The 25,779-nt window shown below is 41.1% G+C and overlaps 1 protein-coding gene across 1 annotated transcript in view; it reads right to left on the bottom strand.

The window, feature by feature from the left end:
- The window catches only part of ARVCF (ARVCF delta catenin family member), a 449,379-nt gene that overhangs the window by 279,633 nt on the left and 143,967 nt on the right, over positions 1-25,779 (bottom strand). Inside the window, exons 3-4 of the mRNA XM_075060041.1 lie at positions 3,627-3,687; positions 2,960-3,047 (exon numbers count right to left, since the gene is read on the bottom strand). The gene's annotated coding sequence lies outside the window, so the exon portion shown is untranslated. The remainder of the gene's footprint in view (positions 1-2,959; positions 3,048-3,626; positions 3,688-25,779) is intronic.

Below are 25,779 nucleotides of genomic sequence, written 5' to 3'. Positions count from 1 at the left end.
CAGGCACCATTGGGGTGCTAAACAGAAAGTGAAAGACAAAAGACTGTCTCTCCTGCATTCTCAATGCTCCTGCTGCTGGCACCCATGCAGCAAAGACAAGAAGGGGGAGGAAGGGTAGATAACTCAAGACTCTCACAGTCTCATAACCACAAGGTTGTATGGGCAACCTGAACTCTGGTATTTTGCAATGTTTGGATGCGTGACTTTGCAACCTAATTGTTCTTTTAATATCATTTTTTGTATGTAATATAGATATAAACATGTATAAACGTACGTTTATAAATACATACACAAATTTGCCAGGTTTATTTCTGGCTACATGTTTGTACTCTAGGCACACAATCCTAATCCCTCCCATACTTACATACAATTAGTCAGTTAAAATTGGGATATATTTTAAAGAATCACCACAACAACCTTCCCTAAAAGCACAGGCCAGCCCTGTGCACAGTGGTGTAATCATGGTGGATGTGTTTGCCACATTCCTGTTTGGGATGTGCAATATATGCAATGTGGGGAAATTGTTCCTGGAGAACTCCCATAGTCTTAGACCTACATTTTCTTTTAGCTTTGCGTGGCTCAATATTTTCAAGTTGAAATGTGTAGGTTCTCTTTCCTGTGGTGCTGAGCACCCAACAGTTACAATTCACTTCTGTGACAAAGTGGGAATGTTATGTTTTCTCTGAATAATCTGTGTGTGCCTCAGTTTCCCCTATCTTTCCCCTAGTCCTCTAAATTACTCAAGTATTTAGGTGGTGGGATAAAAGTATGTGATCACTGCAGTGACCCTACTACCTGCTGTACTGGCAGGCAACAATCGGTCCAGTGGGGTCGATTTACCACATCTAGGCTAAACGCGATAAATTGACTGCCAAGCGCTCTCCCGTCGACTCCAGTACTCCACTGGAGCGAGAGGCACAGGCAGAGTCGACAGGAGAGCATCAGCAGTTGACTCACCACAGTGAAGACAGACTCACTGTGGCGAGTAGATCTAATTCAGCTACGTTATTTGCATAGCTGAAGTTGCATAACTTAGATCGATTCCCCCCACCTCCCCAGAGTAGACCAGGCCTTAGTTTAATGGTTTTAAGTGCTATGTTTATAGAAGCTCCTGTCACTAATAAATTGGGACCATGGACCAAAGTGGGGATCAATTATAATTAAACATTGGCCTGAGCCACAGAGTACAGATCCCAGTCCAAACCACTCCAAATTTTCAGAGGCGGGTTGGATTAGAGCCTAGCTCCACTTAACCTTTTGGAAAACTCAGTTATTCCCTTCCAGGCTAATGTAGCCATACAGTGCCCTCTTTGCTTCCATAGCTCCGTTATTTGTGTATCTTAATCTCGAGGTCCTTTGATCTCCCAATGCTTTTCACAGCTGAAGCTCCCCATCAGTGGGTCGTCTTCCTTCCAGCCTAATATCTCACTAATGCCGAACCACAGCTGTTTAGAAGCAGAGATATTCAGCTTCTGGGTGACTACCTAAGATCTGCTTGAAGAAACTAGCTTTCGATTTAACCATCCCTTTTTAATAACTACTCTGTTGATGCTTATGCTGAGGAGTGGGAAAAGTTTTACATTTTGCTTTTACTGTCTAGCCACTTCAAATGTTTAATAATAAATTCTCTCCACTATTACACCAAAAACCTAGGCTGTTTAAACAGGTTTTTAGCTATAATAAACATATATTTTAACTCATTTTTATTAAGTTTACATAAGTAATAGAGATAAGTGGCAAAGAAAATCCAAGCACTAAGTGCAAAATAAACTCCTCAGAACCCTTCCTACAAAGAATTTGAGAACTTTAATATGAATTACATACATCTCCAGCTTTGACACATAAACCAAAGATAATGTTTAGCGAAAATAATAAAATGCGAAGGGGAAGCAGTAAAATCAGAAATGTGATATGAAACTCGGTAATTTAGAGAACTGAGAGAGCTATTTCAGAGTCAAGTTATTTTTAGAAAAATGTTTGGCTAAGGCTTTAATTCACCTAGACCGAGAGAAGGAAAACAGTGCATAGAATGGAATAATATTTCAGGAAAACAAACAGAAACTACTTTAATATTTGATGTACTGTTGTTGCTGAATAATCGAATTTTTGAAGCACAAGCACTGAGATTAAAAACATACAGGAAGCTGAAATCACAATAGCTGAGAATGTTAGTGCTACTACTTTAACTAGTCTGTCGGACAAAGGGTGTGGCTTTTGGTTTCTTTTCCACTTGTTTCAACTCTCACACTAATCAGAGTCGGGTCCTGATTTCAAAACTATCATTTTGGGATTGACTCAGCAACAGTTTGGAGCTCTGTTACCTCAGTTTTAAATGACTTCACCAGGGCCAGGTTTAGGCACAGGGTAGACATCTCTGTGAAGGGCACAAGAAAAGACCATCTTGCCTAAGAGACACTGTACTTCACCCCCCTGGAAGCATGCCTGCAGGAGCAGGTCACACAGGCAGAGGACATATTACCACCCTAGCAAGGGTGAATGGAAGATAAATGGGGAAGTTTCAGAGGAGAGAGGTAGGAAACTGGGAATGAGAAGAGATGAGCACTTCAGGAAACCAGCCAGGGTGGAATCAAGGAAGAACATGCTGGTAAGGAATGTTCTTGCCTAGGGTTTGAATTTCATCATCACCCCTGGCTCAGTTACTACAGACCTTCTGAACCAAAAATTGAAATGATAGTCTATTTTGTTTGTCTCACAGATCTTGGATTTTCACCTTCACTACAACCTCCCCTTCCTCCTCTCATCCACTTTTACAGGGCTGCCCTGGTAACAGATTTAGGGTCTTTAATCGTGTAAGAACTAATGAATTTTAAAAAAGGAACAAAAAGAGAATTAAACTTAAAACTAAAAAAGGTCTTAATGAATTAAAACCCTTAAATGGTATAAAAGCAGAAAATTATACAAAAGGAACAGAGTTTAATCAAGTGCAGAAATACAATACCTTTTGTACAGTCCCCTTCTTGTAGTTGCTTTGAAAGAAAAGTTCTCCCTTGGTATTAAGGCCAGGGAATATCTGATGATAACTGTATCTGTCAGAAAAAGAAAGATTTATTATTCTGTGCCAGGAGAGGGAACAACTATGTTTACATAATGAATGAAATTTATGTAGTAAAAACCTTTCAATTTTCAGCCTCCTTGATTCCTCCCTGCTTTTGTGCACAGATGTGAATTGGTGCTTCTGAATTACAGGGGAGGGCAGGAAGCACAGGGGAGGCACAGGAGGGAACGCTGCCTCAAAAGTCTGTTTCCCCCACCCCCGGACTCCATGGAGTCTAAGCTCAGTAGAAGGGATATACTTGGGGAAGTAGATAGTCAAGCTCCCTTCAATTCTCTTACAACATACGATAAATTGCTGTAGAATAAGTCTGTTGTGATGTAGGCTGTTGTCCCCTACCCTGGGGTGGAAACATCAGAAGATTGCAGGAGCACCTGGCATAATGATTCCTGCAAGAACCAGACTGTCAAGCACCTAATAGAGCCAGGTGGCAGGATATTGGCTAGGAGCCTCCATGAAGATAGATATCCCTTTCTTCTGGAGGATCCCTGAGATTCATTGACTTGGGAACATGAAAATGTGGGTTTCACAATGGTGGGAAACAAACACCAACCTCCTCAAAACATGAGAGTTCTAACTTGGTTTTTCTACTCCATTAGACGAGTTGTTCCCACCTAGGAGAAAACAGCCCACTTAAAAACCATGTATCAATATCAGCAGCTTTGAAAATATCTTTTATAGACAGTACAAGCCTAACAGTGTTTTTCATGGCTGTGGTTAAACATTCCTGCTGTCCTGTAAAGGATGTGACTAAGACTCCATTGCACTGTAATGAAAGATTCTTTTCTTCCTACCTGAACTGAAAACATTAATATCTGGCTATATTGTTTGGAAATTCTAGTTTGTGCAAAACTCAGACACAGATCAAAAAGGGCATGTATTATTTCAATTTCAGGAAAAATTTACCTTGGTTCAGTATCCCAATTCTGAGAAAGCTAATCTAGAACCAGTATGGAGGCAAGCAGCTACTCCAATAGTGCATCAGTTCTTCAGCTACTCAATTTACACACAGGTAGAAGAAAGAACCCCAAAAAAGGATGGAGTGGAGGGTGTCAGTGCTTTCCGATTAAATGTTGTACAGCAATTATTAATTTGTAGGGCAGAAACACCACGTGGCCCCCAACAGAAAGAAACTCATTCTCCTCAATGGGGAAAGGGCTGGGCTTTGAATGTTGATTTTAGATAAGCTTTAACCTCTCTCCTTTTGTTTGAACTTAAGTAGTATTTATTTTATAACTAGACAATGCCCAGGAATTTCAGATGTAAACAAGTAACTCACACCAAGCCTCCTTGAGAACTGCATCTCCATTCTTCTTCCCTGCTTCTTCAGCCAAGTGCACTCAGACCAGACAACTCCCCAGACTACCCTTTCTTGATTTCTCACATTCTACAGCCTATCCTCAATACCAGATACACACATATGCTCCTTATAGTTCCATTCTATAGCCACCTCCTTAGCTTTACACCCTGGCTGCAATCTGAAGGGAGAGAAGGTAGGTAAGTAGATTAAGGCCTGGTCTACACTGCTCAGTTAGGTCAATGCAAACCAGCTATGCCGATTTAATAAAACCATCTTCTCCAGCAGCGTAGAGTCAGAGTGAATGTAGTTTGGTCAACAGTGCAAGTGTTGACACTGGTTACTTATGTTGACCATTATTGGGCTCCAGCAGCTGTCCCACAATGCCATACACCAACTGCTCTGGGATCAGGTAGACCCTACTTATGGCTCTGTGAACTTTTGAAAATCCTTTTCCTGATTTCCCAGCTTGGCAAGCACACCTAGCAGCTCTCCATTGTTGTTTATAGCCACCCAGCTGACCATGCTGGTTATATGCTCCAGATGTGCTCCTGCCAAATACTGGATCTTCTGGGCCTGTGGAGAGAAGAGGCTGTGTAGGCACAACTCTGAACCAGCCATAGAAAGGTGGACATCTAAGAGCACATTGCTTGGGGGTTGAAGGAGAAGAGCTATGATAGGAACCAGCAGCAGAGCTGCAAGAAAGCAAAGGAGCTGCAGCAGATATACCAGAAGCCTATGGAAGCCAACAACTGAGCCAGTGCCGAAACACAGACCTGCTGCTTTTACAAATAGCTGCATGCCACTCTCAGCGGAGACTAAAGTACCATCTCCAACAGCACCATGGATACTTTCAAGGAGCCCGAGTCACTGTCTCCTACTGTGAACAGCAAGGAGGAGATGGACAAAGAAGAGGAGTATGGGAAACAGACGACCATGAAATCCAGCTGTGCAACAAGCCAGGACCTGTTTTTGACTCCCCCACAGTCCAGCCAATCCCACCAGTCTAGCCCAGATGAGCCAGATGCAGAGCAAGGACCTCTGGTAAGTATGCAGTTTACTTTGAAATTACAGGAACGGCACCCACAAAGCAGGAGGACAAGTCTTTTGATGCACTCGTTTTTATTTGTGATAGAAGAGGTAGAGGAACAACCAAGAGAGGTAGAGTTGCTATCTGCTTTTCATTTCCCACTACAGTTAGGCAGTGGGGGCCATACAGAGCAGTTTTCTTATGTGCACCAGGAGGTCCCAAGAATCCTCCATAGAGATCTCGATGAAACATTCATGGATGTACTCTGCAATCCTCTGCCAAAGGTTTCCGAGGATGGCTGCCTTCTTCCTTCTGTCGCAGTAGGATGCTTTTCCAAGCCACTCAGCGATTACATCAGCAGGCACCACTGCAGTACACAGGCTAGCAGCATACAGGCTATGCGGTGTTGGGATGCCAGCAGCAGCTATGCGCTGTCTCTTACCCTCAGGATTGAGGTATCAGCTAAAATCACCACCATCTGTGGAGAACAGTGCCAGTAGTCCATTCCATTCCCCTGTACAACTAGAATCATGCAACTGAACTATTTCCTCCTCATTTCCCCAACCCCCAGAGGACCACACTGCTGCTGTGACTGGTGCCATGCTCAATCAATCCCAAGAAGTGAGCACATAGGTTACAACTTTTGGGGAACCAGGGGAGTGAGTTCAGCATCCTAAGTTTTTATTTCTGTTGTTAATACACTGACAATGGTACCTCTGTGTGTTGTATCTGCAGCTGCAGCCATTATAGCTTTCATGGTCCCCTCTACACACACCCGCAATGCCTGAGCCAGAAGAGGAGAAGGAAAAAGAGTACTCAGGATGGCATGTTTCAGGAGATCCTGCAAGCCAGTGCTGCATCAGAGAATGAGCACAGGGCCTGGAGGATCACCCTTGCAGACAGCCTGGAGAAGGATAGGGCGGAGAGGAGAAAGAAGCAGGAAAAGCAGAGGGACATGCAGCAGAACAGAGAGCAGAGATGCTGTAGACTCTGGTGGACTTGCAGGTTAAACAATCCCATGCTCGCCTCCATCTGCAGCCCATAAAGGACTCAATACCTCCGTATACCCCTCTCAACATTCCACGTGACGTCAGGGGTTGGTGCACTACCCCTACTACTGCATCTTGGGGGACATTAAAGACAATTATAGTTTCACATACACTGACCTATGAAAGCCACGGTTGGTGTGGGTATACCTGAAATCAGTGTTCTTTCCCCTTCATAAGTTCTGTTCCCTTAATTTATATATTTATACATTTTATTACATTTTAAATTATTATTTTTAATTGCCTGGTTTGTGTTACAGAATAAAATTCTATTTTTTTTTAACAAAATTCATCTTTATTAGTTCACAGCATATGCTGGCTGGTGCTGAGCAGGTCTGACAGCACCTGATAACCTGTTACTGCACTCTGTCACACAACTCATATCATCATTCACAAACAATATTTATAGGTGCATTGACAATGTTATATTCCTACATATACAGAAATCAGAAGATTCATGCTGGGTCACAAAAGAGCAAGGCCAGGTTCAGCACACTACTGCAACACACACAACTCTGGCTCACTATTAAAATGGTCTTTCAAAGTCTCCCTGAACCGCATAACTCCTCACTGAGCTCTTCTAACAGCCATTGTATCTTGCTGTTCAAATTCAGCAGACTGCTACTCCACCTCTGCAGAAACCTTTCCCCCTTTGCTTCACAGATATTATGCAGGACACAGCACACAGCTATAAGAATTGGGATATTTTTCTCACTGAGGTCCAACCTTATAAGTAAACCATGGCAGTGACCCTTCAAACAACCGAAGGCACATTCAACTATCATTCTGCACCTACTGAGTCTGTAGTTGAAGCGCTCCTCAGTGCTGTCAAAGGTGGCTGGTGTATGACTTCCTGAGCCAAGGAAACAAGGAGGTAGGCTAAGTTGCCCAGGATCACTATTGGCAGTTCAACATTCCCAGTGGTAATCCACCCATCAGAAAAGAAAGTCCTTACTTGCATCTTTCTGAACAAGCCTGAGTTCTTAAAGATGCATGCGTCATGCACTTCTCTGACCAGCCCACAGTGATGTCAGTAAAGCATCACCACTTGCATTACCACAGACAAGTAACCCTTTCTGTTGACGTACTTGTCTCAAGCTGATCTGATGCCAAAATAGGGATGTGTGTGCCATCTATTACCCAACTGCAGTTTGGGAACCTGACTGCTGTAAAATCATCCAGTATGTCTTGCACACGACTGAGAGTTATAGTTCTGCATAGCAGGAGGTGACTAATGGCTCTGCACACTTAAATGGTAACGACCCCTGTGGTGGATCTCCTGATTTCAAATTGATTCCTGACTAACTGGCAGCAATCTGGTGTCACAAGTTTCCACAGTGCAATTGTCACTCACTCTCAACTGTCAATGAAGCTCTCATTTTGGTGGCCCTGCACTAGAGGGCTGGAGCAAGTTCAGCACACGCATTCAGGAATGTGGTCTTGTGCATCCGAAAGTTCTGCAGCTCCTGCTCATCATCCCAAACCTACATTACGATGCGATGCCACCAGTCAGTGTTTTCTTGGGTCCAGAACCAGCACTCCACCACCTCCAGCTGCTCTGTGAATCTCACCAACAACCTTGAATTGTTTCCCACAGCAATCTAGCCTCCAAGGTATTGTCATGTTCCTGTGGCTCCTCTTGTGGCTCTGTAAATCCTGCAGGATCATGTGCCCTGTGCTAGCAATGCTCATGATAATTGCACAGAGCTGAATAGATCTATGCTTCTGAAAGAGATGACGGACACTGAGGAGGACACGCGGGTTTCTGGGATTTTGAAAAGAAGGTGCAAAAATTATGGGATACAGATGAATTTATGGGATGGAGAACACTGCATTATGGGAAGTTGGCCTCACGCTCCCAGTCACCTCTGCATGACTTGTTTCGGTCCCATCAGGCATTGCAAAAACTTCCAAAAGTCCCTGTGCTGGACGGTGGCCAGTTGCACAGTGGAATACCTACCCATGGTGCACTGCTCCTGGTGAGTACATACACCTCCAACACAAGGAGCTAGGTATGTGCATGTGCAACGATGTACTAACTGTGGTGGTTGTATGCTAAAGTAACTTAGGTCGACATAACTTTGTAGTGTAGACATGGCCTAAGTTATCTTCAGCTGAAAAATCTTGAATCCTATAATGCTAGATGTAACCAAGTAAAGATCAAAGAAAATTAAAATGATGTCTTCCATTGAATTAGCTGGTTTATTACAGTCTACTGTTAATTTTTTAAACAGGAAGCCAAGTCATGGTTTGTCTTCAGTGTAACCTATAGCAGCACAAATAACTGAGTTAACAGATTGGTTATTTCCCTTCCCTCGCCTTTTTCCTCTTTTTTGGTTGCTAGATGGGTCTATAGGAAGAAAGGTACAGTGGTTTGGGCACAAGCCTAGGCCTTGGAAGAACAAGGTTCCCATCCTTACTCCACCACAGACTTCCTGTGCGGCCTGGGTCACTTAGGGAACTGAAGCACAGAGAGGCTATGTCTACACTGCAGTAAGACATCCAGAATTGGCTTATGTCAGCTGACTCATGCTCAAGAGTCTGAGCCTAACTGTCTACACTGCAATTTTATAGCCCCGTAAGCCTGAGTCAGCTGACACCGGCCAGCCACTGGTGTTTTATTGTGGCTCAGACACACCTAGAGATAATAGCACTTCCCTATTTCGTAAGTGTGTTCAATAGCTACATACATTAAAGGTTGTGAGGCATTCAGATACTATGGCAAGGGGGGAGCATATCAGTATCTAAAAGAAAAACTTCTAGTGATCATCAAATTTACACAGTCTGCAATGTTTTGCATTTTTTTAAAAGAAGACAATTTATGTTGTTTTAAATACAAGTCTAGTGAATTGTTATGGTTTCTTTAAGCATAAATGTAGGCCTATGAATCTGATCATTAGGTATGGTAAAGACAGGTTTTACAAGGAAAGCAAGTATCCAAATGTCCTTCACTGCTGAAATACTTACACATTACATCTCCTAATAGTGTTAGATTCAGAGTAACAATATATTATATTTTAGTGTAGTAATAAGTAATGTGGCACCAGCAGAGCAATAGTAATGATATCCAAAGTAGATATTGCTGTGTTATTGGCTGGCTCCCTGCTTCCCATCCCATCTTTGGGAGATTTACCAGACATAAGTAGAAAAGAGGAGGTTTCTGATAATTCAAAGGTAAAATTTAATGACACATATTGGCAACTAAAGTAATAAATAATCTCAGTTCCCTGACTTTGTAAGATGTCCAGCAATCCAACTGTCTCCTTTGTGAGAATCCTCTTTCAAAAGTCTCTGTATTATTTCCACTCCCAGAGAAATTGAGCTCTCTGATCCTGGAATCAGTTTTGAGAGAAGTCTGACTGGCGTTCAATCTCAGGCCACATCTAGACTATGCGCTGGATCGGCGCGTTAAAATCGATTGCTCGGGGATCGAAATATTGCGTCTGGTCTGGACGCGATATCTCGATCCCAGAGCATGCTTAGATCGATTCTGGAACTCCAGCTAGACGACTGGACTTCCGGATTCGACACAGCGAGCCGCGCGGATCGATCCCGCGCAGTGAAGACGGGTGAGTAAATCGATTTTAGATATTCGATTTCAGCTACGCTATTCTCGTAGCTGAAATTGCGTATCTAAAATCGATTTAATCTCGTAGTGTAGACCTGGCCTCACTTACACTACTTTCTGTTCTGTTCTCTATCATTTAGTTACTTCTCCTCTGCTTACGCTACAGTCCATAGCCTCTGCTGAATAACAATTTAGCTGACAAAATATTCATTCCAACCTAACATAGCATTCACTTTAATGGGAACTTGATTAAGCCCTAGAGGAGGAAATGGAAAAAGCAAGAAATGTCTACAGTAAGAGAAACACATGGATTCAAGATGACAAGAGACATGGGTGCCCTGTATAACACCCAAAGAGTTGAGGGATTTTTCTTTGGGCCCATCTATCTCACAGAATAACATTAATATAGGGAGTATACTCTATCATGGGTCAGAATTAGGCATATGGACAGATCGAGCGTAGGGAAGGCCAAATTGCCACTGCATGTGCTGCACCCATCCTGTGGATAAACAGAGGACATCAGTCGCCAGGACTCCCAGTCTGGCAGTTTAAAAATCAAACCATACTGAAGCCTGTTGAGGGGTCCCTCACATTCTATTATGCTGGCTGCAACAGCACGTGGCTTCTTTTGGGAAAGGCATTTCCTCACTTCCCATCCACTAGACTGAAAATGTAGCTAGTTGTGTCTACAGAACGCCTGTAACACCAGTGACTTCAGAGGAGTTCCTTGTCATTTACACTGCTGTAATGTGAGGGGAGAAATCACTGCCAGCCTGGAGCTTGTTGATGCTCATTATAGCTTGGAGTCCTTTTTCAATTCTTGGCTGTTGTCCATTTTAATATGTGTGCGCGCGCACAGCACACACACTCCCAGCTCGGACCATATGACACTTAATAAAACAGAATCTGTACTTCATTATCAAAATGCTATACTTAAAATCTGCAATAACATCAAATATCTTACAGCACTCAGATGAGAAAGGTGGAGAAAAACCTGTAATGGCTTTTCTAATTGCTTGTTCTCTCTCACTCGTAACTAATTACCACAGTCACACTGTTACAAGATTCTTGGGTTTTTTACATTCTCTCAACCACAAATATCTACAGTATTAAAAAAAAAAAAAATTAGAGACAATTAAACCATCCCTGTGACAACAAATGCAAATAAATATTTTAAACTACAAGAACATCAAAATGCCTTGAATTGCAAAAAGGATGGGCAAATAAACATGTATGCATTAAGAACTTGTTGTCACCTTCAATGCTCTGTCCCAGCCTAGACCTCTGCCTTCATCTCCTCCTACAACTCCTTACTTTGTCCATGCTTGTTCCCTATCTCCTGTATATGGTTGCATTTATATTAAAATAACAATAAAACAAGGAAGAAGAACCATAAGGGCCATAATACAGCCAAACGTGTGGGTAGCGTGGCCTCGGATGCAGGCTACAGCTGAAGAACATACAAAATGGTAGCAAGAAGCTAGATCTCCCTATTTAAAGGTACAATATACTGAAAATAAGTCACAACAGACACAAACTATGTATACTACACCATACAGATTATAAATTGTAATATCTCACACATTCATATAATGCCTTTCATCCAGAAGAGGCAGACTCCAAGTTGTCTGATTTGCTAATACTTGTTTAATTACTGTTAAGAATTAATTTAAAAAAACATGTATTTTGTGCAACTCATGATTTTGAACTCCCTTGCAAATTCCTACTCGGTTAATTATAATGTAAATTGATGAATTAACATAGAGAAGGTCATCATAAACTAAATCAACTGATATAAACCCGGGCAAAGAATAGACAGAAAGCAGGAGCAAAACACCTAGAAGATTACAGGACACCTTAATAGTGCTTCATTCACCAGGTAAAAGTGCCTGCTGGACAGATATCCACACTTTCCAAAATAGATGTTAAGGGTGAGAGCTGTTATTACCAGTAAATTGTATATAAATATTACATAAGAAGGGAACAAAAGCACATCAGCATGCATATATGCCATAAACAAGAACCATGGCTTTTTAAAATGTCAGGACTTAAAATGCACAGCGGCCTATAAAATGTCACCCAAGTCGTTACAAGATGGCAGTGATGTTAATCATGTATTAAGGAAATGCCATCTAAATTAAGGTTGGAAAACTAAATGCACCTATTTTCTAATGCGTATTCATACAGTAATTTGCTGAAACAGTATTTTTTAGTTTAGCATATTTCTACCTTCAAGGAAAATTAAAAAGCCATCTATAACTACAAAAGCCAACACAAAGCAATGATTCATTTTAACTTAATATGACACCAGCAAATAAATTTAAACTAATCCTAGGCACTAAAGAAATTGTCAAAAAAATTGTGCATTTATAATTAAGAAGCCAAAACATTTTTGTGCTTTTTAATACTAGATCAGGACAACTTCTTCCCAACATAGAATAGAAAGCTGCTCTACAACTGACAATTTCTGGATATTTTCATATCTAAAAGGCAACATTTCCAAGTTTTGTTTTCCAATATGCCATACAGATTAGCAACTGTACACAACTTTGAGATTTGCAAAATCCACTGAGTAGCCATAATTTATAAATTTCAAACTATTTAATGCTAATATACAATAATCTTTCTGTGAAGAAACTGCTGAAGGCTGAGATTACCATCTTTGTAAGGTTACTGATTACAAACAGAAGACATCTAGAAATTGAAAAGCAAATAGATCTTTTATGCATAATGTACATGAGACATAGTAATGTTTTAATAAGCAAGTTCAAATAATTATATATAAAAACAAAACTGTGTAAACAAGATTCCTAAATAAATCTTGAGGGAGGCAATTAAACTATACTTTAATATCTTTTCTAAGAAAATGTAATTTAAATTTTACAACCTCATATGCATAAGGGTTCATCAGGCCAATTAAATTAAAATGTAACATCTGATCACCTTTTATGCAAATTTTTAAAAGAAGTTTAATTATACTATATGCTAATATTAAGTTTCATTTAATTTAGTTGATGAATTACCCAATTTTGATGCCCAGTAAATATACCCCAATCCAGAAATATAATTCTTTATGGTATAACCAGATCCTTCTATAGAGGTGCACAAAAAATGTATTACATTTTCTGGAAGGATCACTTTTCACTCCCATTTAAATTATAATCAAATTATAACCAAAGACCTGTTGTTATTTCAGTGGGAGTTTTGCCTCAGTAAGAATTGCAGGATCAGGCCTCTAATGACTACTTAGCAAGTTCAGGCCAACAACACAGAACATCAGCAGCTTTCATACATGAATTCTTTTTCTCTTTACCAAAAGACGTGTAAATAGGAGTTTCTCAGTCTGTATGAGCGACATTCTGAATTCCTGCCCAACTCACAAGTAGGCCAGCCTTGCACAGCATGGATGTCAGCCTGGAGTGTGTAGCTCATAAAGGGAACATACACTCCTTGAGGGGATTTTGGCTACTGGACCTGAGTAGTTAAGGACCCAAAGGTACCGGAGGGATTTCAAAAGTCATGGGGCAAAGAAACCAAAATGGGCCAAATCTGAGTGGCACTGCAATCCTGTGCACCAGGAGGCAACATGATTCATGCACATCTGGACTGGCCACCCTTCCATCATGACAGCCACCCCTCTACTGTAACAAAGGTGTGGCCAAGCCAAATTTGAGTGAGTGGCATTGCAACCTGGTGCCTTTGGGTCATAGTACTGCTCAAATTTGGCCCACTCGCCCCTCCCTCATGCCAGCAGGTAAGGGGTTCCATTGTTATGCCACTCAGTTTTATTGAGGTGCCCAGAGGGGAGCCCAGGCTCCTGTCTCCCACCCCATCTCATTGTGCCCATTGCGGGATTATGTTCTCAAAAGTGTTATGGGAATGTCCTCATTTAAAAAGGAAATGGGCAAATGCTCTTTACCCTCACCCCCACGCCCAATATATCTCCCTCTGCCTCTGTTCCATCCCAAACCCAGCTTCCACCACAGCACAGACATTCCCATGGAGACTGCTCCAAGGCAAGCAGGGCATGCACTGTAGTACTCTGAGCTAACTTCAAAAAGTTTGTATCTTGGTTTAAAAGAATATTAAGATCTATCAGACTCCCACTCCCTCTCTGTACTACACTGAACCCCTGCCCCAAGCTTCCCCTTCCTCCAGCAAGCCAAGATCCCCTCTTTACACAGCTATTATACTCCAGTGACCACAGGCCTCCCCTCCAAATGTTAATGCACCTACCCCAACCCTTCATACCTTTGAAGATCCCACTGCAGAACTTAGTAGTTCTAGCTGACTTTTTGCTAGGCCATGGCCATCGTGCTCAGCACACGTTGAGCCGTGAAGGAGAACCAGTGTGTAATGGACAGATATGAGGAGGGCAAAAAGGCATTCTTGAGAGGTTGTAATGGGGAAACAGTGTAGGTTCATTCAGGGAACTATGAAGTCTATGCTTGTATAAGCACATTCATTCCTAATCCAGTGTTTTTTATCTGAAATGAACTACTCATATGCCAAAATGTTATTATAGAAACATCACCATGTGGAAGTTTTAATAAGTAACAACTTCCAAACAAATTAAAAAATATACTTGCCAAGAACATGCAGCACTGAAAATCATTCCTCTGGAATACGCTCTCCACAGAATGTCACATTCAATAAGATTTTGTCATGAACAGTTAGTCAATTCATAAGATGAATTTAACCACTTGTGAGAGACCTGAGTATAAATGTTTAATTTTATTTTATTTTAACAGATTACATATTTCTTTGCTCTTTTCAACAAAACATCATTTAAAACAGCTTGCTCAGATCTCAACACAAATGTAACACTAGAGCCATAAATTTAAATTTCAATATAAGAATTATTGTAACTTTGTAGAATAGAAATAACAAGTCATGAAGTAGATATATGATTCATGGTGCTCTGCAATAAAACCAATCATTTACTAAAAGAATAATAATTCTAGCAACTTTTCATCTTCAAGATAGATAAACAAATACACTGTCTCATAAGTGAGAGAAACAGAGTTGCTTTACATGATCAATCTCAATTTGAAAAGTTTCTGCTGATGATCAAATACCACTTTAAAAACATTGTTTTAAATTCACTGTGGAAACTGCACAGCATCTCAATTACCCCAGTAGTATCCACTCATCCCCCCAGCAGGAAAATCCTGCTTTTTTTGCATGGCCAGTTGATTTCCTGGTGAGCAAAGGGCTTTTAACTCCACCCTACTCAGCTCATCAGCCAATCCAGAAGCCCAATTGATGTTTAGGGGAGAGAAGTGGCTTCAGAGCCTGTCTCCCTAAGTCAGGGTTATAGCCTATGCACTCTGGCAGTACCAAGTGCAGGACAGATAGAGAATGAGAAGGAGAGAAAACTAGAGCAGAAAGAACCAAATAAAAATGTCAAATGTGGACATAGGAGGGAGTGAAAAGGAAAGAAACAAGTTGTTTAGTTTTAGGGTGGATGTCCAAGTTCACCACTGACTGCAGGAGGCAAAGCTCCACTGATTCCAGCAGTGAATTCTGCCCACCAGTGTATTTGAGTTTCTTGCAATTAACAAACCAGTTCACTGTAATTTAATTAAATTGGTAGCCAAATGGAATCATGGTGGCCATTTCAAAAGGTTTTTATAAGGAATAGTAAGATTTCTCCTAGAGAAAAAGGGAAATGTAATATATTTGTGTCACCAACTATTCAAATAATTGCTTTGAAAGATTTACTGTATAAGTGAAGACAAGAAGTAGGAAGAGGCTTCAGATATCTCCCCCAGAAGACAGATATCTCAGAGAAATCTGGATTTTTCAATAGTAAACTCTAAAAAGGAAATCTTTGCAACAATTTTAATTTACAAAGAAAACTGTGATTTCCAATCCATTCCTTATTGTATTCTAACAACCCAGATTAGCTGCTATAAAACCATACAATGCTGTAACAATTTCTTTATAATTACAATAACCAGAAGCACTCTACAGTCAACATTGTCATACGTTTCTGTGTTTATCTGACATCCTTCTAGAATTTTAATTATGCTGTACTGGCTGCCAGTGGCTAACATCTACCAGCTTAGCAATTAAGCTGGCAAGGTCTCAGCTCTGAACAAAAGGCAGCTACCAGATATTTTATTTGGCTGGATTACTTCTTGCTTAAAGTATGTACTAAAAATATCAAGTTCTTTTCTTCCATACACAAAAGGAAGAAAGGACTCCCCAAATTATCTTGGGAGGGAGTGTGAACATTTGACAATTAACAGCATTTTATGAGTTAAATTAAAAAAGTCTGTCTTACCTTAAGAACTGTATTCTGTTTCAAAGTTACATTAGGACTAAGTAATATTATTAATAATTATAGTCTACGATAGCATTAATTACTGTTACAATAGTACCCAACAGCCCCAATTAACGTAGCTCCCCCGCCATACTATACATCTTACAAAAACATAGTAAAGAGGCGGTCCCTACATTCCCATTGTTTTCTAAACAGACAAGAGACAAAGGGTAGAAGAAAGGAATGCAACATAGAAGCAGAAGTATGGAAAATTATGGAGAGAGATTAAGAAGGTTGCTGAAGGTCGAAGACAGGCATAAATTTAACCCAGATTTTCCAATTCACAACCCTGCCTTAATCACAAAACCATCCCTTTCTCTCTTATAAAAACTGATAGAACAAGGCCTCAGCCTCATTACCACCGCTTATAGTTACCTATGTCAAGCAGCATTTTTTAGCACAATTGAAGAAAACAGGCAATTAACAGTTACAAAGCTGATATCAAGGCAGTGGAATCCAGCTCACTTTTTCAAAGGTCAGCTGGCCTAACTTTAGTGCCAAGAGTGAGTGACTGTGTGTATGTGGGGGGACAATGGTCAAATCAACATGAGCATCTCCATGGAGGAGAACAAGGAGCACTGTGCTTGTCACAAGGAACTTTACAGAAACATGTCCCAGTTGGACCAATTGCAAACATGCCAGAAGTAACAGACACTTATAAAATCCAAAGGCAGTATTGATAACTGTGAGTTGGATCATTTCAAGTGCCCTTTCCAAACTCCCCGTAAAGTGTTGCCTGATCAATCATCTTACTATCAGGGGAGGATATTCTGCCACTGAATTCTGGGCAGATAAATGTTACAAGCATGTGAATGTTGTCATCCAAGGAACTGAAAGAGATAATACTAGTTTCATTTATTTAACACTATATATTTACAGACATTGACTGGAAAGGTGATGTGATGTTCACATGAAGGGACGCAAGAGGCAAATTCTGTCTTGGACTTCTTCAGTCATACACACAGAGCAGCATTATATTAGCACAGATTAAAATCACTAATATAAACGGTCCCACAGAGAAAGGTGAAAAGTAAAGATGAAATGCTGTAGCACTCTACACTGAAAAACAACTGCCAGAAAAAGGAGTTCTAAATATCATCCAACCACTAAGCTCTATGAATATAAAAGAAATGGCTAGATGGATACATAAGGAAAGAAGAAATCAATCATTTATAGTTGCTATATATCAAAGCTTACTAACCCTTACTGACAAACCAAACCACATACACAACAAAAGAAAGCTTACTAAAAGAGAATACACGAAACATATTTGTGTTCCAAGTCCAGAACGTGTGTAAGCAATATGTTTAATTTCTAATATGATCAAACTGCTGGGCAGTTACTGTAGGCTACTTAAAGGGAAGCTATCACATTAAGATATTTGGCATAGCTTTGTTCAACTACTTTTTATAACAGAAAGAGTTACTAAAATGGATCAGGATATATTAGTTCCCAGGTATGCAAATATCCAGATCTTAAAGAAATAAAATATGGAATCACTGAAAATATGATGTTGATTGGACTGTTAAAATATATTATCTACTGAAAAAAATACATAAACATGTCTGGTTTTCTAACACAGGGGTTCTCAACCTTTTTCTTTCTGAGGCTTCCCCACTCCATGCTATAAAAACTCCACGGTCCAGCTGTGCCACAACAACTGTTTTTCTGCATATAAAAGCCAGGGCTGGCGTTAGGGGGTAGCAAGGAAGGCAATTGCCTGGGGCCTCACACCATAGGGGGCAACACAAAGCTAAGTTGCTCAGACTTTAGCTTCAGTCCCAGGTGATGGAGTTTGGGGCCCCGGGCTGCAGTCCCACATGGCGGAGCTTTGGCTTTCTGCCCGGACCCTAGTGAGTCTAACACCAGCCATGCTTGGTGCATCTCCTGAAACCTGCTTGTGGTCCCCCAGGGCTCCCCGGACCCCTGGTTGAGACCCACTGTTCTAACAGATTCTCGGGTTAGGAAGGGCCGGTGCAAGGATGTTTCGCGCCCTAGGTGAAACTTATACCTTGTGCCCCCCTCCCCCCACAGCAGCTCCCCCTCTCTGCCTTGAGGTACCCCCCTTGCGGCAGCTCCCCACCTTTCAGCCCACCTCCTCAGGCAGCTCCCCTGCCCCAGCCCACCCCTGGCCCACCTCCTCCCCAAGCACGCCCTGGTTGCTTCCCTTCTCCCACCTCCCAGGCTTGTGGCGCCAATCAGCTTAGGTACCGCAAGCCTTGGAGGTGGGAGAAGTGAAGCAGCCATGGCGTGCTCGGGATGGAGGTGGGGCAGGGAGTTCCCCTGTGTGCCCCCCACCCACTTGCTGCAGGCAGCCCTCCTCGCGTTCCCCTGCCCCAGCTCCCTCTGCCTAAATGCCAGCTGTCATAAAGCATACTTCCCAATTCTGAACCTTAGCGTCCAAAATGTGGGTGCTTGCATGAGCCTCCAAGCTTAATTACCAGCTTGGATGTGATAGCGCTGCCACCAGCCAGAAATTCCAGTGTCTGACTCACTCTGGTCTCCCCAAAACCTTTCCTGGGGAACCCCAAGACTCAGATGCCCTGAGTTTCACAACAAAGGGAAATAACCCACTTCCCTTCCCCCTCTTTCCCTCCTCCCAGATCTTCCCACCCTGGGTACACTAGGAGATTACCCTGCTTCAATTCCTTGAAACACAACACCGGAGGCATTCACGTTTCTCGTCTTTTTCCCTTTCCCCAGTCTTTCCTGAAGACGTAAATGGATCAGAGATTTCCTATCCGTCCTTTTGCTCACATAGGTAAAGAAAATTCAAAATTTTAAAAAGTAAGCTTTATATAAGAGAAAGAGAAACGATAAAATTGGTCTCCTGTATCAAGGTGACCAATAGCAGGGTCCCTGGGATTAAAGAATAACATGACTAATACAGCTATTCAAAGAATACAATTTAAACAGTCGCAGAAAACTACACACATGTAAATACAAAAACAATATAAAAACCTATATTGTCTTATACCTGTACTTACAACTGGGAAACAGAAGATTGTAAAGCCTAGAGATAGAGAGCTGACTCTCAGAGCCGAGAGAGCACAGAGACGAGACAAAGACCATACACCCAAAAATTCCCTCCCTGAGCTTTGAAAAATCCGGTTTCCTGATTGGACCTCTGGTCAGGTGTTTGGTTCCCTTTGTTAACCCTTTACAGGTAAAAGAAACATTAAACCTTAGCTATCTGTTTATGACACCAGCGGTGACCGGGGAGGCCGAAGATCCGGCCGCCACGGTCGCTGCCAAAGAAAATGGTGCCCCCCAAATCCCAGTGCCCTAGGCGACTGCCTAGGTCGCCTAAATGGTTGCACCGGCCCTGGGGTTAGGGAGTTCAGTAGCTAGAGAGTTATGCACATTTGTTGGGTTAAACAACAAAAGGAGTTCTAACCATTCATTTAAAAGGTTAAAGCAATATTACTATCTGTACCATATGTGTACAGAAGCAGGAATCTGAATACCTTGAAACAAACGTAAGCAGCGGCATTTGCTAAATTATCTCATCTACGCATTGTATTATTCATTCTGTAATAAAACTCAAAGGAAATTCACACTAAAATCAAATTACAGAAACACCACTACTCCACTTGGGCAGTGCCAGTAGATAAGCAAAGCACACATCAGCATACACTATATTCAATGGGTGAAAAACAGGTCGTCCTTATCCTGCCTGTAGTACCTTGTCATATGTATAAGCTGAAGATTTTTTGTAAGGGACACTGCCTGTAGTCTGGCTTAGGTTAGTATTGTAAGTCAATGGCAAAGCTGGAATAAAACCCGTTCCTCCTGATGCCCAGTACAGTGCCCTATCTATTGGACCATATTTCTTCCTTTCCCTTGATGGTGGATGTTATCTGATATTCATTATCTAGTTTACCTTTACAGATGTAGGAAATTTATTACATTCTTGTTGCAGATATTTTTAAACTATTTTCATAGGATCTACAAGGTTCTGTGTTCATTTGCTGGGTCAGCTATGGGAGAATAAATTAACATATTCTTAGAGCAGTGCTAACAATAATTAACCTTATTAATGTCAAGGGTTTGTTGATTTCTTAAAAAAAAAATTAGGAGGAAAATCTGTCTGCCAAATTGACAGAACTGATAAGGAAAGAATGTGTTCCAGGTTCTGAGAGGATACAAAGAACAAGAGTAAAAAAATAGAGTTATTAGAATACTTGCCAGTTCTCCTTTAACTATCAAATCACAGATCACAGGAAAATTAGCAATTATAGCAAACTGACTGTAGCTAGCTTCAATGACAGCCTGATCTTACTCTGTCCTTAACATTGCATTTTATTAACACTGGAGGCATGAACAAGAGATCAAAGACTTTTGAGAGACCAACCTAACATCCAAGTAAATATCCAGATACGAATACTGAAAAGTGCAGCACATGCCAGAAAACCTAGCATATGAAACTTACTGATATAAATTCATCTTCTGAGTGGGAAGAACACAATAAAACTAGCAAGGAATGAGCCTAGGGGATCCATGCTTTCATTCTGTCAACAGAAGCAGCAATGCCAAGTGAGAACTGGCAATATATGCCTATGCCAATGTGCATTTGGAACTAAAGGTGAAAATAGCGTCAGTAAGAGCCTGAATTGTTGTATTTATCCCTTTGAGTGCATTTCTGTCATGTGGCTGTTACAAGAACTTGCCTAGAAAGAGTATAACAAGGTTTGAAATAAGTAACTGAAACTAGAGAACTTCTGAGGATATCACTTTGGTACCTGATTCAGCTACTATGGAGACCACAGCTAGAAAAGAATACACAAGCAGGAAAAATAGCCAAGTGGACGGCTATGGCAAGATGCAGCTGATGCCATCCTACTCCACAACCCTGATAGGAAAGAAAAGAGGTGATTGCATAAGAAAGATCAATCGGAAAATAATTCTTAGAAAAATCCACACCCTAACAGATGAGTTCTTTAAAGATGCCTAGGGTTCTAGAAAACCATTAATTTCAATACAAACCAAGCATTCAAATCACATAGTTTTTTAAAAATCTCAGCCTACAATCACTAGGAACACTTCCTTCATACCAGTTAGAGCTGGGCACGTGGATGAAAAATAGTGTCTGGCACTTGGGGAGGAGGAGTACACAGACAGAGTGTTAATACTGCACATGCTCCCATGGTATAATGACCATATTTGTAATGATGAGCCAGTTTCTGCAATGCTTGATATTTTTTAAACTTCCTAGTTTAAAATAACATATAGACATAGAAGAAGTTTGTTTTCAAGAAGCTGCATGGGTTTTAAGCCACATGATAGTTATCACCTAGAATTCTGTTCGATTCCTGCTAAGTGCTCATATAACGACAAAAATCCTGTTTGTCTTAATTACACAAGCAGTAACAGAGACTGAGAAAGGAGTACTTGCTCAAGTGAGGTGAGCAGGATTCAGCCTATTGTCTAGGAAGGCTATAGGTTAGTCATTTCTGGTCTTCCCTGATCTGTGATATCCATGGGTACTTAAATGTTAATGTGGATGGCTAAATATTTAGAACCATTTTTTCAAAGTCACCTCTTATTTGGGGTGCACAAATTTAAATAAAAATTGGGCCCAATTTTCAGAGGAGTTGAGCACTTGCAGTTACCACTGATTTCAGTCAGCATTGTGGATGCTCAGCACTTCTAAAAGATAAGGTCACGTGGGTATCTCCAGTTGGACACTCAAAATCAGAGGACACTTTTGAAAATGGGTGTCAGCACATTACATACGGGTTTCTTGCAATTGGGAAGACATCTCATGACAGAGAGACATTGAATACTGAAAGGGGAAAAAACCAAATAGTTTAGCACTACCAAAATTCAGAACCGATATGGAAACAAGCTTCTGATCAGTAAACATACATCACTAATTTGCCTATGTATGTGCTAGTAGTTTCATTCTGAGATTTAACATACCATGGTTTGGTCCCAGAAAGTAAGCAAGGTCTAATTTTCTTTGTAAAGGCAACAGATCCAGATCTATTCTGGAGCACACTTTTTAAAACTAAATTTTAAATGATAAAACCGTATTACAGCATTTGCAGAAGTACATGTATCAAATATCAGAACAGACTAATTGGGTTAAATTCACTGTTGGTGTAAATGTGAGACTCCAGTGGAATTAATGCAAAGCAGGGTGAGTTTGAGGAGGATGATTCCATACCTAACCCTGATTTCTGCCAAAAATCATGGCCTGTCCACATTCCCCTCATGACAAGAGCCATGGAAGGGCATTCTAGGGTAGGACCTGGGGTCAGGAAGCATAGTCCACATTTTAATGCACACACACTGAGCTGGCAATGACCCCGCCAGCTATCTATAGAGACTATTTCATCTAAGCATTTACACCACATTCATCACCATAATTCCTAAGACTGGTTGTGATCCTGGCAGGATTAATATGTATGGAGCTAAAGAAGGTCTGAACAAATACATGATAGCACAGCTTGAAGATTATATGTGTTCATCAGTCTTGAGGTCATTGACCTTACTGGCTGGTCCAGTATTTAGTACCATGAATATACATACTAGCTCTTTCCTTTTGTTCCCCTAATAAAATAAAAATTTGAAACACAGGTCGAAATAACAAACAAAGACATGGGATTTGTTTGAAACTGTGGGCACATTATGCTGCACTGCTGATCTGTCTGCTCTGATCTCAGAGGCAAGCAGAATATTGAGATTTACAAGAGCCTTGCTGTCTAAGCACACTACTCATTACATTTCAAACCCACTCCTTGCTCACAAGAATGCAGCAAGTAAAACGGAGGCCAGTGCGACATGAGTGCCCACAAACCAGAAACAGAAGTGGCAGATCTAATTTTAGTTCTGGCAGCCCTGACAGCGTCCTTTTAACAAGCATCAAATGTGATAAAACTGATGAATAGGTCTAACTGTCAAAAGTATGGAAGCAATAATTCTGCTGCACAGATCTGATTTGCCTCTTAAATATTTATAACCTTCAAATTTAAGATACAATATGTGGCTGCACATCTGTTCTTTTAATCTGAATGAACACCCATTATTATAAACAAGTAAGCAACTTCAAGAAATAGTGTATAGTTTCATGACTGTGGTGGAACCTTGCAAGCAGGTTTAAAATATCTCTAGCAACTTCATCATTAGAAGACTCCATCAAGCTATTAATGTGCAGATGCAACTTGATGCAACTCTCTCACTACTCCTACCTGTTACTGTCCATTTTTTGTGGCATCACAGTGAAGGAATTATGAGTCCAGAGATATTGGACTAAAACCTCAACCTGAAAGGAAGATGCTGATTAAAACGGAGAAAATATCTTCACGCAAATAGCTTGGAAGTCAGGGAGATAATGAATAATAATTTTTACTTAAGCCAAGATGATGTCACAGGCTTTAGGTGCTTTACAAGTTTTAAATATAGAAAATAAAATGGATACTATGAGTACAATATATAATATAATGATAACATAACAGTCCTGCAAAATTGACATGAAACTTTACCTCCCGAGGCACAAAATCTACCCGCCTGCATTTTACCGTGATGACTGATGGTAATGCAAAAACTAATGATATTTTACTTGCCTGTCAAAAAAAATTTAATCACCTTAAGTGAGTAGGCACACAGAATTTTGCATGGCTGCAATATATTGGACTGCCCATACAATGTCACAGTGCTAATATTTACCCATCACTTGCTGGAAGAGTCTCTGCAGCTTGAGGTCTTCAAACCACAATTTGAGGACTTCAGTAACTCAGACATAGGTTAGGGATTTGTTACTGAAGTGGATGGGTGAGATTCTGTGGCCTGCATTGTGCAGGAGGTCAGACTAGATGATCATAATGGTCCCTTCTGACCTTAAAGTCTATGAGGCTATGAGTCTATAAAGCAAGCTGCCATAATCTCTAATCCTCAACTCTCTCCCTTCTCCAAAGGACCAATGGGGGAAAAAGTAGATGGGCTTTGCACTGTGCCTGGAAGAAATGAGGAAAACAAGTCACTGAAAACATGTTTATACCAGCTGGCTCTGTAAGTATAAGTATGTGACCATTCAACAGATTTTTGATAATTCTGTATAAATTTTGGCAGTATCCTTTAAGCATGCATTAGGGTTTCCACTCTGAATATCTATTTTCTGTAATTAAGAGGTATGGCATAAATTCCCTTATAGCTGGTACATGCACCATAGTTAAGGATACAATTTAATCATGGAGGTCACAGAAGTCATGGATTCTGTGACATTACCAGACCTCTATGACTTTTTTGGCTTCAGCTGTCAGTGGCTGCAGCTGGGGCCAGAGCTGTGTGCCCCACTCCATGGTTTTGGCTGGGGCTGTGACTGGGAGGGGGCAAGTGGGGCAATTTGCCCCAGGCTCCGGGCCCCGCAGGAGCCCCCAAGAGAATATAGTATTCTATAGTATTGCAACTTTTTTTTATGGAATGCGCCCCTAAAATTGCTTTGCCCCAGGCCCCCTGAATCCTCTGGGTGGCCCTGGCTGTGCCTCTCCCTTCCTCCCACCCATGGCTGCGGCCAGGACTGGAAGTAGGGCTGTGTACCTCCACCCCACGGCTTCAGACAGGGATGGGGCTGTGTGCTCCTCCCCGTGTGTGGCGGTGGGACTCCAGGTGTCATTCCTCCTCCCCTCCCCCATCCCTGTTATTTTTAGGAGAAATCTCAGACAGGTCACAGGCTCATGTGAACTTCTGTTTATTGCCTGCAACCCATCTGAGACTTCTAATAAAAATAAATGCGACAAAATCTTAACCACAGTTATTACACTATCATTGACATTTGGAACCAAGCACTGTTGTCTTCCCCCAATTCTCACCTAGACAGAAGTCCCACTGAAGCCAATGGGAAATTTGCCTGTCCAAGGATGGCATGCACTGGCTCTGAATGTGAATTCAAAGAAAATTCACCCAAAGCACTATGCCTTAAACCAATGAGAGGATGGAAATTCCAAGATAGGGATCAGAATTCTAATACAAAGGCCACAGTGGGCCCTATCTTAATATTGCTCTACTGTGCTCCACTGCGTTCAAGTATTAGAGATTTGATCCTTAACTGTGAATTTCAATCCTTTTTTTGGTTGGGATCAGAACCTTAAGATTCCTTTAATGCAGGTATTTTTTTTAAAATGTGAATTAACATTACACAGTGAGCCTTTGAGATAAAAGGTTCAGTAGGAAGGCTTTTACTGGTTCATCTGCCAATCATGGGGGATCCAATGTTCAGCAAATGAAACTCATCCAACTGTCATGGAAATCCAGAGTCATTCCAAAGAGTCAAGAATTAAACTACAACTTGGCTTCCTGGGAACAAAGGTTTTATTGGTGCAATTTATTGAAACTGTCAAGTTTGCATAAATTAAGCTGAATGGAATCACAGTAATGGCCCTGTTGCTTGAAGCAGTGCTCTGCCAAGATTTTAAAAGGATTTAATACATGAATGT

Source organism: Chelonoidis abingdonii, chromosome 22 (assembly GCF_003597395.2).
Source record: "Chelonoidis abingdonii isolate Lonesome George chromosome 22, CheloAbing_2.0, whole genome shotgun sequence".
NCBI lineage: Eukaryota > Metazoa > Chordata > Testudines > Testudinidae > Chelonoidis > Chelonoidis abingdonii.
This window is presented reverse-complemented; position numbering and strand designations above follow the sequence as displayed.